Source organism: Trichechus manatus, unplaced genomic scaffold (assembly GCF_000243295.1).
Source record: "Trichechus manatus latirostris isolate Lorelei unplaced genomic scaffold, TriManLat1.0 scaffold00092, whole genome shotgun sequence".
Lineage (NCBI taxonomy): Eukaryota > Metazoa > Chordata > Mammalia > Sirenia > Trichechidae > Trichechus > Trichechus manatus.
This window is the reverse complement of record NW_004444028.1, coordinates 7273403-7289466: the sequence shown is the minus strand read 5'-3', so window position 1 is coordinate 7289466 and position 16064 is coordinate 7273403. Positions and strand designations below refer to the sequence as shown.

Genomic DNA, 16064 nt, shown 5'->3' with positions numbered 1-16064 from the left:
AAAAAACTAACTAGTTTCTTCTTTTTAAAACAAGAGATAATTAATGAGAAAATAACAGAAAGCACAGCCCAGTCATGTCACAAATGACCTAGCACCTGTGATTGTTTATTCCAAAAAGTCCCTGAGTTGGGAACTAAAAACACAAAGAGTCAGGGGCTGAAATTGGGGAGGCAAAGCGTCCCACAAGCGGGGTTGTGAGCACAGGAGTTGGGGAGTGCTCAGAGGGAGGGGAGGTTGGCTCCAGGCTCTTCCTTAGGGGTGGGGGTTGCATGCAAAGGAGGTGCTGGTCCAAGAACCAAGCTTCGAAGCCTTTGTGGGAAGTGCTGCTTGTGGACTGAGAGGGTTGTTTTAAAGGTTTGGGGTAGGAACCAGGTTTGGTTCAATCCAAAAAGTAAGCAGCTGTGTCCACCCTAAATCTCATCAGCCTATGAAGCTGGCTTTTCACTCCCAGAGCTGGAGCCTGATTTCTGGTCGTTCGAACGTTGCCTTCCATGTTCACCCAGTTCCCGCCAAAGAATTCTGTGTGCCCAGGTAGGTCCTGATTCGAGTGCTTCTTGAGCCGAGAGTACCTTTCCACCAGACTTCCTGTACTTCCAAAACTGGACAGGACTTTGGGGATAGTTTAGCCAAATGCCTTCATGGGTACAAGACACGGTGCTCCTTTCAGAGATGAGGAAGCGGGGACCCAGGGGAACGAGATGATTTTCCTAAGGTGACTTGAGTTACAGCAGGGATTGGACCCGGACCCAGGCGCCCGCTCTCTTCCTACGTGTGTGTGTGTTTTTCGGGGGGGGGTTGTTGTTGTTGTTGTTTTCCCATCATCCCGCGTTGCTCCCTGTTAAACCAGAAGGACTCCTTGTTGACTAGGATAAATCAGTGCAATATTATGCCCTATCATATAATACCAAATTAAAAAAACCCATTGCCAGTAAGTCGATTCTGACTCATAGCCACTCTACAGGGCAGAGCAGAACTGTCCCATAGGGTTTCCAAGGAGTGGCTGGTGGATTCGAACTGCCGACCTTTTGGATGGCAGCTGAGCTCTTAACCACTGCGCCACCAGGGCTCCTGTCATATGATACTTATCACTGTATCCTCACAAAATAATACTTACCTTTATGTCTTAACTGAATAATGCTTACCATTTGGTTAAGAGCTCAGCTGCTAACCAAAAGGTTGGCAGTTGGAATCCACTGGCCGCTCCTTGGAAACCCTATGGGGCAGTTCTACTCTGTCCTAGAGGGTCTCTATGAGTCGGAATTGACTCGATGGCAAGGAGTTTGGTTTTGGTTTTTTATGTGCTCTTTCTATAAGCTGTCATTTAATTCTCATAATAGGAAGGTATTATCAGACTCTATTTTCAGATGAGGAAGCCAAGCATCAAAACAGTTACATAAACCATCCAACATCACCCTGTGAGTGGTGGCAGAGCTGGGATCTCAACCCTGTCCGTTTGAATCCAAAGTTACGTTCTTGACTCTCCATAAAGATATACCAGTGCTGCTGGCCTTCCTCAAAGCTTCTGTCTTTGGTGAAATTATCTTTATTTCAAGTAAAATGGTAAAATTTAAGCATTAAAAAAAAAAAACTCATTGCCATCGAGTCAATTCCAACTCATAGCGACGCTATAGGATGGAGTAGAACTGCCCCATAGGGTTTCCAAAGAGCAGCTGGTGGATTTGAACTGCAGACCTTTAGGTTAGCAGCCATAGCTCGCTGTAGCTCTTAATCACTGCACCACCAGGGCTTCAAATTTAAGCATAGAGACATTAAATTAGAACTAAATTCCTAAACTGTATTAATTCTAGGCACCCCCATAGAGTTACTAGGGTAAAAGTTTTGTGAGAACCATAAAGGAGAAATCTTAGATACTTCCTGTGTTTGCTTGTTTAATTTTCCATTAATGTGGTGATCTTCAAAAGCCTTGTATTACCAAACATCAGCGCTGGTGTTTGGATTAATAAATAAAAAGCAAGGTGCCCTCCAATTCCTTACTAGTCTTTGGGACAAAGATCACTCAGAGTTCAACCTGAAAAGCATCTAAATTTAGAGATTTGCTGCTGGAGCAAAACTTTCACGTACCAGTAATAGAATCAGGCAGTCTTCTCAAAGTATGTCAGGCATGTGTTTGCAATGCTGTCACTGCAGGGCCAAGAGGCTCTGTCCCTGTGTGCTGGTGAGCTGGGAGGCCACAATCTGTCCTAGACCCGTCACAGAGTGATCCGGGATGGGAATCAAAGGAGACGGTATGACAGTGAATGCAGGTGCTATAGCTTTAATCAAACTAGTCAGGCAAGGGTTTTTTAAACACTTTTTTAATATTTGAAAAATATACAGATGCACATGATTCAGAGAAAAAAAGTTCAAAAGGTTACTGAGCAAAACCTAAGTCTCCCTGAGCCCCTGACTCCTACCCCCTGAGTCCCCGACTCAGAGGCAACCATGGTTCAATCTGTCACGTGGCCTTTGAGTGTGGATATTTTAAGAGTAGAGGCAGATGGTTTTCCTACATCTGCTCAGCAATCTCTCTCTCTTTTGTTTTAATCTTATAAATGCCCACTGGGAAGAGATGAGAGAAGTTAGAAGATAGGGCCCTGGTTGGGTTTTTAGAAAGACTGGGTTTGCCTTGCAGGTTTCAAGATCACTTGATTTCTTCAAGCTTGCTTTTCAAATCTATGTAGTAGAAGTTATATGTTCCTTTACTCTTCCTTTCTTTCCTTCTTCACCCCTATTCTTGAAGCAAAGGACAAAGCATAAAGGATATGGTTAGAATTGATGGGAGAAGGGATAATAATGATAATGAGAGCAATTATAGTTTTTTTGAGCACTTACTATGTTCCAGGCTATCTATCTATCTACCTGTTTATCTATCTTATCTATCTCTGTATCTATCTCTCTACAATTAGTCCCTGACTTATGACGCATTCAAGTTACAACGAACCACACTTACAACCATCTGTTTTGTATTTTTTTGTACATCTTATCATTAGTGTTATGTGCTACATACAATGTTAAAATATATCTGTAAGTTTATATGTAATGTTTCCAACCCCCAAAGACAAATAAAGATTGGATTTATAAAGACACTGATAATAAAAGGCAATAATAATGAAAACTAAAAAAAAGGAATGAGTTATTTGACTTACGTCAGAACTGACTTATGATGTTGTCATCAGAATGGAACCCTGTTGTAAGTTGGGGACCACCTGTATGTCATTTAATCCTCATAACAATCCTAAAAGATAGGTATTTTTATCCCCATTTTATGGATGAGGAAACTGACGCTAAGAAAAACTAAGTAATTTACTTAAGGGCACATGGCTATTAAGCAAAGCTAAATTTTAAACCTGGACACTTCAACTCTAAAGGCCCACTGGAAACACTTAGATTTTACTTAAGTTTGTATAGGGAGACAGAAGACATGGCTATCAAAGCATTTGACTTATACACCCTCTCCTCACTTATCAACATGGTTAGGTTTCAAAGACCAAGTCATTATGCGAAATTGGCATTTTATGAAAATGGAGGATGACTACATCATTATATAACTGCCAAATTACATCATTACATAACTGCCAAAACACTGATAATCATGGCCTAGCCAAGTTGACATATAACCTTAATCATCACAGCCAGTGTTACTCTCTTGCCTCCCACCTCGGTGTTCGTTACTGCCAGATGTATGTTATTAATGCACAAAATAGTCAAATAGTAGGTTTTTTACTCTTGTCGTAAATGCACAATGTTGGATGACGGGGAGAGTTATACTAAGTGAGGATAAGGTGTACAAAACCAAAAAAACCAAACCCATTGCCATCAAGTCAGAGTAGTCAGAGTAGAACTGCCCCCATAGGGTTTCCAAGGAGCAGCTGGTGGATTCAAACTGCTGACCTTTTGATTAGCAGCCGACCTCTTAACCACTGAAAAATGACGTAGCACAAATTAGGATGGTCCCTGGACTATCAGCTCAAGATCCAAGGAAGAATGTGGAAGCTGCCCTGAGCTCTTCATCAAAGTTTTTGGTGGGATGCTTTTAGAGAATACTTCAGACAGTGTCCTGGGTGGTGCGAACAGTTAAGCGCTGGGCTACTAACCAAAAGGTTGGCAGTTCAAACCCACCCAGAGGTGCCTCAGAAGGCCTAGCAATCTGCATCCAAAAGGTCCCAGCCATGAAAATCCTATGAAGCTGTTCTACTCTGAAACACATGGGTTGCCACAAGTTGGAATCAGCTTGATGGCAACTGGTTTGGTCAGACAGAGCATCTGATGAGCATAGAACCAGTTGAGCTTACTAGCATAAGAATTCTCAGAATGGAGATTTTTGAGACTCCAACCTCAACAGACACCATTTCTTAAGAAATTGGATGGGGTCTTTCAAGAACGAGAGAGGACATCTGCTGCAAATATTCTTGGACAGTTCCAGCCCCATCCCCTTCATATCTGCTAGTCATCTAGTGCTGCTCTAACAGAAATACCACAAGTGGATGGCCTTAACAAACAGAAATTTATTCTCTCACAGTTTAGGAGGTCTGAATTCAGGGTGCCAGCTCCCAGGGGAGGCTTTCTCTCTCTGTTGGCTCTGGAGGAAGGTCCTTGTCATCAATCTTTTCCTGGTCTAGGAGCTTCTCAGTACAAGGACCCTGGGTCCAAAGGACATACTCCACTCCCAGTTCTTCTTGCTTGGTGGTAATGAGGTCTTTCTCTCTGCTTGCTTCTCTCTTTTATATATCAAAAGAGATTAACTCAAGATACTACCTAATCATGTAGATTTTGTCCTGCCTCATTAACATAACTGCCTCTAACCCTGCCTCATTAATATCACAGAGGTTAGGATTTACAACACATAGGATAATTACATCAGATCACAAAATGGAGGACAACCACACAATACTGGGAATCATGGCCTAGCCACGTTGACACACATTTTTGGGAGACACAATTCAGTCCATAACACCTGCTAAAGGATTCCTGGGAGGGCTGCTCATCAAGCAGTTAAGGTGACCACAGGTGGACAAGATCAACACTGGCATGTGGAAGGAGAGTGGTGCCAGGGGACAACAGAGGAAGATCGAGTTGTGGCTAGAACATGCCTCTTAGATGTCATGGGGTGACAGGCCTTGGAAGCAAGAAACTGGAGATGAAGTCAAAGTCAGCAGGAGCCAGCATCAGTAACTCTATATGGACTCACAGCCACCTGTAGGGCAAACTGCTGAAAAGTGCTGAGAACGGGAATATGGCCATTTCTAGGACTGGCTTGAGCTTATGTCCCAATGTCCCTCTCTATACATTCTTATGTAAGAAGGTTTTGCAGCAAGTCATGGAACAAGGTGCTATGGGTACCCCTGGGAGCAACAGGCCTATCTAGGGCAGTCAGGGCAGGGGTACTTTATGACAAAACGTATCCAAAAAATCAGGATTCTTCTGAAACCAGAGAGGCCACCTGAATTCTTACTGTTAGGGAATTAATTAAGGAAAAAGTAAGAGAGGTGAAATCAGACATCCTGGGGGAAGAAGAATGAAGAGTGGAGCTGGGGCTGCGGAACATGCAGGAAGGTTTCAGATATGCCTCAGTCCCCTGAAGCTGGAGCCCAGTAGGTGAGCTCCCCATGGTGATGACCAGTCACCTTTGTTTACATCTGTGACAAGACTGGTCACAAACAGGATCCTGAGGACACCAAGACACCAACCGCCTGGCACCACTTCAACTTCAACCTGTGGAGGACAGTTTCAGGAACAAACCAAGGAGCGCCCTCCCCTCCTCCATGAGGTGTAAAGGCCCATCTCCTGCTTCAGTTGTGGTGAGGAAGGACACCTTGTGGCAGGCTGCACCCCTGAGGGAGAAAGCTCAGTGGGAGGAGGGGAGGAGCTCACCTTCCAGGGGGCAGAAGACTTACTTCTTTTCCCAGATCTCACAATGGAAACTTTTCCAGCTACGTCTTTCCTTGTTGAAACCTGTTGTTGTTGTGTGCTGTCGAGTCCATTCCAACTCATAGCGACCCCACAGGACAGAGTAGAACTGCCGCAGAGGGTTTCCAAAACTGTAATCTTTATGGAAGCAGACTGCCATGTCTTTTTCCTTTGGAGTAGCTGGTGGGTTCGAACCATCAACTTTTCGGTTAGCAGCTGAGTGCTTAACCACTGCGCCACCAGGGCTCCTACTCAAGAGAAAACCAAAACACAAAAGAAACTCGTTCCGGCTCCTGGTGACTCTATAGGACAGGGTAGAACTGCCCCATAGGGTTTCCAAGGTTGTAATCTTTACTGAGGCCACATCTTTCTCCCACTGTTGAAAGCTAATGCTGCAATATTTGACTTCAAACTTTGACTGGCCTAGTGGGGCCGTGACTATCTGGGCAGGGGTAGGACTGGGGCCCTGCAAGGCTAACTCAAACCTTTTCTGGTATCTAAATAGCCAGGGAGAGCCAGCCCTCTGCATCCAAAATGGGCTTTGGAGACGAGTCACATCCAACCTCACCAGCGAAGAAGTGAGGCTGGCAGTGGGCTTCAAGGCTGCAGAGACTCAGCTGCCGCAAGCAAACAGCGTACTGTGTTTACACCACCCTTCACTCACCACTCTGAGGGGTTATTGCATAACAGACTCGCTGAGACGTTAAATATGTCCACGGAGGAATACGTGGGGGGTGGGGGGCAGCAGTAACGTTATTTACGATACACTTTGTTTTCTGAAAAGTGGAAGCCTCTTGTTTGAAGGGTGATGAGCGTGAAAATCCAAAGTAGAGAAAAGGAGACAGGGGTTTGTGGCTGGGAAGAAGGTGGTAGAGAGCATGGAAAAGGAGGAAACCCCAGATGTGGGTGGAGAGAGGCCCAGAGAGAGCGTGGCTGGTGGAAAATGTGGAGGAGCTGGTACTGAGAGGGGAGCTTAGGGGAAGGAGCAGAGATGTTTAAAGGGGACTGTTACGGAGTTCTGCAGTGTGAGATGCCATGTAATTCTCTCTGCCTGAAACCTTCAGTAAGGTCTCCACTCAGCAATGCTTTTAAACTTGGATTGGTTGCAGGGGAGGGGCTCACTGTGCTGAGCCGGCAGCTCGTCGAAGGACCTGGGCACGAATAGAAACACAGTGGAAAGTCGCATTCTAAAGGACTTAGGGGTGTGCAAGTGTCTTGGTCATCTAGTGCTGCTATAACAGAAATACCACAAGTGGATGGCTTTAACAAAGACACGTTTATTCTCTCACAGTCCAGCAGGCTAGAAGCCCGAATTCAATGTGCTGGCTCCAGGGGGAGGCTTTGTCTCTCTGTCGGCTCTGGAGGAAGGTCCTTGTTATCAGTCTTCCCTTGGTCTAGGAGCATCTCAGCGCAGGAACCTCAGGTCCAAAGGACGTGCTGTTTCCGGGTGCTGCTTTCTTGATGGTATGAGGTTCCCCTGTCTCTCTGCTCGCTTCTCTCTTTTATATCTCAAAAGAGACTGGCTTAAGACACTATCTAGTCTTGTAGATCTCATCAATATAACTGCCGCTAATCCATCTTATTACATCATAGTGATAGAATTTACAACACATAGGAAAATCACATCAGATGGTAAAATGATAGATAGTCATACAATACTAGGAATCATGACCTAGCCAAGTTGACAGATATTTTGGGGGGACACAATTCAACCCATGACAGCAAGGTTTCCCAGCGGGTGGAGGAGAGAAAATTAGAGAAGGCCTCAGAGGAGAGGTAGCCTTAAAGGATAACCAGAATTTCTACTACAGTTGGGGGCAGGGAGACTCCAAGTGCTGAAGCCAAGAACAGACAGGGAGGTCTGAAAGTGTCTGTTATGTTTAAGGAGGTGATTCCCTATGTCCCGGCCATTGGGCGCACGTGGAAGGAGAGCAGGCTGGAGGGAAAAAAGAATGGCTGGAGGAACTATGGGTTCTTGGCCACCTTCACACCTTAGGGACTGTCATGGATGCTCTGGAGAGCAAAACAAGGACTGACATGTGGGATTTGCGAGAAGACAAAATATAACCAAAATCAAACCCACTGCCGTCGTGTCAATTCTGACTCATAGCGACCCTATAGGACAGAGTAGAACTGCCCCATAGGGTTTCCAAGGCTGTCAATCTTTACAGAACCAGACTGCCACATCTCTCTCCCACAGAGCGGCTGGTGGATTCGAACCACCGACCTTCCAGTTAGAAGCCAAGCACTTTAACCACTGTGTCACCAGGGCTCCTTAGACAGAGTACAGCACAGTATAAAACCACTTGCCACTGAGTTGATTCTGACTCATGGCAACCCCATGTATGTCAGAGTAGATCTGTGCTCCACAGGGTTTTCAATGGCTGCATTTTCAGAAGATCACCAGGCCTTTTTTCTGAGGTGCCTCTGGGTGGACATGAACTTCCAATCTTTCTGTTTGCAGATGAGCACATTAACTATTTGTACCACCCACGGGCTCCATAGCACAATATACTGCATCCCTAAAAGGAAAAGAAATAGGTCTGAAGGTCCTCTGGCTCCCCCCAATCCAAGTGTCTGTCTCCTTCAAATGACCAAGCCAAACTGGATTGGACATACTACACAAAATAAATCACATTATGGGTCAATTTCATTCAATTGCAGCAGATGCCCTCTGAATTTGGGAGCTCTGCTTCTGTTCCAGCCCTAACTGAGGAAAAGGCTGCTACTCGGCCATGCTCACTGATTGTGGGGTAGGCGTAGCTCCCAGGGCCCTCCACCAATGCTGCAGCCACCCATGTCCTGGCTGCCTGAGGAGGCTTCTGCCTGTGTGCCAGGGCTGCCTGTGTCCGGAGTGGCCTGCCCACAGATCTTCTCCCTGCCTCCCAAAGTTGTCACTAATCATCCTGCCTCTCCCCACCCCCAGGGTCTGAAGATCCCATCATGCATGTGAGCCCGAGGGGCTAGCGGTGCTTGTTTTTCCTCTCAGGTCCCCTTAACCCCAAGAAACAGAGCTCACTCCATCAGTTAATAGATATTTACTAAGCACCTACTAGTTGCACTAGAACACAAATACGAGTGAAGCATGATCTCCGGCCTCAGGGATCTCAGGGCACTCAGCTGGAAAAGGCATGTGAACCAACATGGACAGTTAGTGTGGTAACCGCTGGAAAATAGGTGAGGACAGGCTGCTGTGGGGGGCAGGGGGAAGACGCTTAGCCCCAGGGAAATGGGAGCGGGGAGGGCCTCCTTCCACAAGCTGACTCTTGGAAGGAAGAGCAGGAGCTAGCCTGGTGAATGGGGTGAAGGGGAGGAAGGGGAAGAAGAGGAAAAGGAAACAGGACATGGATGGAAATGGCCCAGAGACCGACAGAGCAGAAGAGTCCTTCGGGCAACTGTGTGTGATTCATTGAGCCTGGTGTTCAGACTCCAGAGGTAGACCCCAGAGTGCATCAAGAATGACCTGCCAGGAAGTCAGGACTTTATGAAGACAATGAGGACCCACTGGGTGCCTAGCTGCCTGCTTTTACTTAGTCTTGTGTACCTGAGCACTTACCCAGGCACCTCCTCTCCCTGAGTCACCGTCAGCAAAGTACAAGTCACAAAGGCACACTGCAACCTCGTGCGGGGTGCACTGAGCCCCAGGCATACTCTTATTCTGTCTCTTGCATCACCTAATTAGCCCAGTATAAATGTACTAGGAGCCCTGGTGGCGCAGTGGTTAACTGCTCGGCTGCTAACCAAAAGGTCGGCTGTTCGAATCCACTAGCCGCTCCTTGGAAACCCTATGGGGTAGTTCTATTCTGTCCTACAGGGTCGCTATGAGTTGGAATTCGACTCATTGGCAGTGGGTTGTTTAAACCGTTGGCCCCGCCTGGAGTGCCTTTCCCTTTCCATTTAACCAAAGACCCTCAACCAGATGGATTGACACCGTGGCTGCAACAATGGGCTCGAGCATAACAACGATTGTGAGGATGGCCCAGGGCCGGGCAGTGTTTCGTTCTGTTGTATACAGGGTCGCTATGAGCCTGAACCAACTAGACAGCACCTAACAACAGCAAGCCTTTATTTTAAGGAGACCCGGTGGTGCAGTGGTTAAGCGCTCGGCTGCTAACCTAAAGGTCAGCAGTTCGAACCCACCAGCTGCTCCGCAGGAGAACGATGTGGCGGTCCGCTCCTGTAAAGATTACAGCCTTGTAAACCTTATGGGGCAGTTCTACTCTGTCCTACAGGGTCGCTATGTGTCAACTCTATATGGCAACAGGTTTTTAAAAATGTACAAAGAACACTGAGGTATGAGGTCAAGATCTTCCCTTGAGCCCTAAATTCTCACTCCATTGACACACAGACAGGAGGACTTATAACCTCCTGGGCTATACCATATTGGAGGAGTACATGCATAAAGGGAAACAGGTGAAGGTCAAGCTAAAGTGTGACAACATCCAGGTTAGCAGTGGCTATTCAAAACTGGAATGACCAAGTCCAAAAACTCTGTCTTAAGGAAAGCTCTGTCAAGGAAAACTGGAACTCAAAGAGGGCTAATTAACAAGCCCCGAGTGCTCATAAGTAAGGGCACCACTGAGGGCAGAGCAGGTGGACCCACTCAGCAATTACCCCCCGAGGAGGCAGGGAGGCAGTCACATTGAATTCCTGTATTGTTTGAAATTTTTAACAAAAGGCAAGAGATGCTTTGGTAATTTTTTTTCTAATCTAAATATATTACCTTAAAGCTGCAGGCTTTTTGGATAACAAGCAACACTGCTGCAAATGCCAGAAGGGAAACAAGCTTCATGACCCAACCGCAGTAAGAAAAAAGACTTTGGCTCTATTCAACCACACCAGTACCCAGTATCCTTGGAAAAATGGACAACTCTTGGGATGTGTAAATAAATGACAGAAATGCTGAGCAAAGAATAACTTCAAGTAATGCATAAACCAAAAACTGTTGCCGTAGAGTCTGACTCATGACGACCCCGTGTGGTACAGAACAGAACTGCTCCACAGGGTTTTGTTGGCGGTAATCTTTACGGAAGCAGATTGCCGCTAGGCGCGTTCAAATCGCCAATCTTTAGGTCAGTAGCTGAGCACAGACTGTTTGTTCCATCCAGGGACGCACAGGGAACAAAAAACTAAAATAATAATAATCACCAGACAAACTCTGATACTGGCCAGAAAGCTCATTTTGCATTTCACGCCACTTTGGCTCGTGAGTATGGGGAGATGATGAAGGGGATCTACCAAAGGTTAGTTTCCCTCACTACATAGGGTCGCTATCGACTGGACGACAATGGGTTTGGTTTACATTGTTAATTATAAAAATAAAAACAAAATAATAACTATAATGTCCCTTGGCAGAATCTTATCTGCTTTGGAAAATAGAGACTTGCAACTTTACCCTATTTGCATGTAAGTTGAAAACGAAAAGATAACCTAGGATTTGATACAATTGACATTAATAGATTTACCCTAGCGAGAAAGGTGACCAGGGTTCTAGTCCTTCCAGCCCCCAGGGCTTCAGTTTTCCCGACTGTATATCAAAAGGTCAAATAAAAAGATCTCTAAGCCTCCTTTGGAGCTCTAAGGTTCTGCAGGTTTTTGGTAATGTGCTTTTTGCCTTGGGGCTTGCCTGGGGATTTGAGAGCAAAAAACACACGACTCAGGTTTCTCATTAGGCTCCTAACGCAAGATAGATTTCCTTATCCTGTCTCTACCTAAAGCTCAGGGTTTCCGAATCAGCAGCCCTTGGATTGAGACTCCTCACGCCAACACCCGACACTCACTCTATAGCTGGAAACCCCCGGTGGTTAGGGCAGCGGCCCCGAAAGTGGGAACTACATCTCCCAGGGTGCCCCGGGGCGTGAGAACTACTTGTCCCAGCGTGCCCCAGGACGAGGGCGGCCGCCAGGATTGGCTGGGGGTCGCAGACGTGCAGTGTTTTGGCTGGGACGGTCACGTGTTTGCTTTGTTGCGAGCAGCGGCAGAGACTGGTGGCTTGAGGAAACGCCGGCGCTGTAGGGTGCGCTGCGCCGCCAGCCACTGAGGGACTGTGGGGGCCACCGCCACTGGCCGCTTTCAGCCTTCACCTAGAGGTACCGGGGGATGACAGCTCCGGGACCGGCCGAAAGGCGAGGAACCGGCCAGACTGGGGACCCCAGGCGCGGAGGGACGGCCGAGGGGACCCGGGGTGTCCGCGAGAGGGAAGCCAGCGGTTGCCGGCCTCTCGGAGAAAGACCAGGGGTCTGAGGAGAGCTTGCGGCTGGCGCTGCAGGCCCTTCTGAGGCGAGGGTTTCCGGCCTGAGCTGTGGTGTCCAGCCCCGGCTCGGGGGCGATCGTCCTGTAGGGAAGGCACCCCCGGCTCCTGGCACTAGCGCTCCAGAGCCGCGAGGGAGGGCCGCCGGGGCCGGGGGTGGCAGGTTAGGGTCCCCCCGCCGCCTCGGGAACCGGGGCGCCTTGGGGAGGGCCTGGGGAGTCTGGTAGCCCTCGGGTCTTGTCTGTTGCAGATGGGCTTGGAGCGGGTGCTGTTTTTTGTTTTGTTTTTCTTTAATCTACGAAAGCCCTGGATGCGAAGGTTTCGGGGGGCGGCCGTTGGTCCTGCTGGGGAGGACTGACCGGGTCCAGGTGGGGTCCCCAGGGCTACGGGCCCGAGAAACCCCGTTCGGGCGATTGCGAAATGCGCCGGGCACCGTCACCTGACCGTTACCCCCGCCCTCCGCGAGCCTTTGTTTACCACGGAGCACGACGGAGCCCGCGCCGGGAAGCGGGCCCTGGAGCGACCGTCCCCCGGGAGCTGGGGCGGGCCCGGCAGCGGGCGTGCCGCCGGCGGAGTCCCGCCTCACGTCCCCACCGGCCCGCCACTCCGGGGCTCGGTTTCTTAATTTTTACTTCCTAACGGGCCCGGCTCCGAGTCCTGGAATGTTAGCGCGGCCGGGATTGGGCGCCTGCGCGGCTCGTGGGCGGGACGACGGGGCGAGTTGCGCGTTTTTATTGGCAGATGTCGTGTCACTAGGTGGATCTGCCCCGGCAGCTTTTCCCCGCCCCCATGAAGGTGATCTGGAGGACGCGCGGGGGCGCGCTCCCGACTCTTGCAGCTGTGGCCCGACGGGGGCGGGAGCGCGCGCTCCTGCCTCTGCAGCTGCGGCCCGAGGGGAGCCGGGGTGCAGGGATGCGCGCTCCCGTCCCGAAGGTCGCGGTGAGAGCTGGCTCTGGCCCAAAGCGGGGAGCGGGGAGACGCGGCCGGCTCAGGGCGCCAGGGTGGCCGCTCCGGCTTCTGCCCGAGCCTGCAGGCAGTTCTGCGCACGCAGGGGAGAGGCACCGGGCCGCCCTCCGAGTCTGGATCGTTAGCTTTCTTTAACTGGTGTCTCCTTTTCTCCCTGGCCGGTGCGAAGGAAGGCCTCACTCCCCATGCACATTTGTTCTTGTCCCTTCTGCAAACAAGGTTTAGATGGTTAACTCTGGACTGTAAAGCCACAATTCAGGGTGCCTCACAGTCAGCCCGGAGGCAGGGACTGTTAACAGTTAATTCTAGTGGATTTTAATGACTAATCACTTGCCCAGTGAGCAGGTTTTTTTAAAAAAATCAGGTCTTAGTGTTTGCAGCTGTGGACTCTTAGGTCCACCAGGGGTTGGTTTTCATTACTAAAAAACAAGACCCGTTGCCGTCAAGTGGATTCGACTCATAGGGACGCTGTAGGACAGAACTGCCCTATTAGGGTTTCCAAGGCTGTAATCTTAGGAAGGCGATTGCCACGTGTTTCTCCCAGGGAGCGCTGGAGCAGCTGGTGGGTTCGAGGACCTTTTGGTTAGCAGCAGAGTGCTTAACCGTTGCGCCACCAGGGCTTCTTTGGTTTTCATTAGGTAGGTAAAATAGATTTAAAATTTGCCTGTTGTCGATTAAGATTTAAAGTTAGACTGCTGCTTTTGAGGTTAGTTTGAAGATGCCCCTCTAAGATTCTCACATGTCCCGACCAAGATGAATTTCGTTTTCCTTGTTTTGGGCATTGTAACTCACACTTATGTGTGATAATTAAAAAATTATTGGTAATTCGAAATTTTTGAAAAGCGAATTGCAAATGTGATGTTTTAAAATTGTAAATTAGGATGACTAATAAAATCTGCAAGAACAGTCGTTTTAGCCATAATGTGTTGAAGACGTGATTTTGCTAATCTCTTGATAATCTCTTTATCAGGTATTCGGGTTTTATCAGGAGTCCTTGTGGCGCAGTGGTTAAGAGTTTGGCTGCTAACCAAAAGGTCAGCAGTTCGAATCCACCAGCCGCTCCTTGGAAAACCTATAGGGTCGCTAGGAGTGGGAATCGACGGCAGTGGGTTTGGTGGGTTCAGTTTTATCAGGGTTTTTTTTTTTCCTGAAAGTGTATAAGAATTAAGTTTTTATGTGAGGAAGATTGATCTCCCCTGGGTGAAGCAGGTACTGAATATGAATAGTTCTCATTGGTTATTCTTTCTTAATATATTTTTAAAATTAAAATGGAGATGGCTACCCCATTTCTAGATGCGTTAGCAGTCAGCATGAGCGGCCCCTGTGATCCTGAACTGCCTTATGGCTCCAGGTATCTAACGAGAAGTACAAGATGCAGACCTTTAACCTTTCTAAAAATAAAGCCATTGCTGAATAAAGGTCTGCTTTTCCCGACAACAAAGCCTGAGACTGAGTCTTTAAACAGGAAGAAGAAATAATATTCTGAGCTAAGATTGACTATCAGCTTTAACTTAAACTTTCCTGGCTTTTGTCCAAGTTGTGAAAACCTTCATACTTTTTCAGTAAACTTTTTTTTTAACTTCCTTGTTTTTCTGCCATTTCCTTAAAACCCAAAGGTCAAGCCTGTGAAAAATAAATACTATTTATCAAATAAGTGACTGCAGTTATTTTTGTATATATTTTTCTTTTACATAGAAATTCGAGACATCCTTTTTCAATAAATATTTAGGTATGGATTGTATAATGAAAAATGTAAAACATCCTCACAAGAATACATTTGACAAATACATTTCCTATGATTCTATTTCTGTTGTGACTGAAACAACTAAAGAGAATGCTGGCCACTTGACAACTGTTAACATCTTAAAAGTCCTTTGTCCTCTTAAGAATGCAAAAGCCAAACGAATTTTATTTGAAGAGTTTGTCGCTGTAGCTAAATTCATCACACAGTGGCTGTAATTTTTCAGCATTTGACACATCTCGAAGACTACAAAAATTGATGTTTTAAAAGGGATTAGGCTTTACCAATGGTTTCTAAAAGTTACTTCTGTAAATAATTGTGTCACTTCTAAGGTAAGTAGAAATCATTGCCTTAAAATGCCTTTATATACAGAGAGGTCATCTAGAATACTGACTCTCTGGGACTTGAACAAATTTGAGAGCCAGTGTTCTAGATGACTTCTTTGTGTATAAAAGCACTTTAAGGCAGTGAGTTTTACTTACCTTACCCATTGCCGCTGAGTCAATTCCGACTCATAGCGATCCTGTAGGACCGAGTAGAACTGTCCCACAGGGTTTCCAAGGAGCAGCTGGTGGATTCGAACTGCCGATCTTTTGGTTAGCAGTCGATTGCTTAACCACTTACCTTAGAGGCGACACAAATTATTTACAGAAAGAACTTTTAGAAACCATTGGGTAAAGCCTAATCCTTTTAGAAACATCAATTTTTATAGTCTTTAAGATGTGTCAGATACTAAAAAATTACAGCCACTGGGTGATGAATTTAGGCAAAGTGACAAACTCTTGGTTAGTCTTATTTTCTGGTGTGGTGTTCTCCACTCAAGGTTAAATTTGAGAAAATGGAGCACTGTAGAGCATAGTATATGGCTGCTCACTAGTGCAAGTTGTAGAGAGCATGCTAGTCAGAACGTTGTTGGTTTTCTTTGCTTTCTGGTATTTAATCTTTAGAAGCCCCTCATTGATCTATACTGTTTTGGATTGGATTGGATTTGGGATTGGGTTGTATCATAATCTCTTTGTATTGGATTCCTGCATTCTAAAGAAAGAATAAGCTTGGTTGCAGTACAGTTATGCTGTAGATCAATTCTTATATTATACGTCTGCTTTGGTCTTTGTACCCTGGTCTCTGTTCCTTGCCCTTACCTTTTGGTTGATAAGTATTACCTAAAAACCCTGCAAAAAATGCCGAAGTGAGTTGCCT

The 16064-nt window shown here is 47.0% G+C and overlaps 1 protein-coding gene across 4 annotated transcripts in view; it reads left to right on the top strand.

Annotated features, from left to right (window-relative positions):
* The first annotated feature begins 11856 nt into the window (after positions 1-11856).
* The window catches only part of KLHL24 (kelch like family member 24), a 43214-nt gene continuing 39006 nt past the window's right edge, over positions 11857-16064 (top strand). For 2 of the 4 annotated variants that reach the window (XM_023736808.1, XM_023736811.1), the window contains exon 1: positions 11859-11996. The gene's annotated coding sequence lies outside the window, so the exon portion shown is untranslated. Of the gene's footprint in view, positions 11997-14139; positions 14158-16064 lie in introns of those variants that run through there. The other 2 variants (XM_023736812.1, XM_023736809.1) reach the window with 2 other exon arrangements.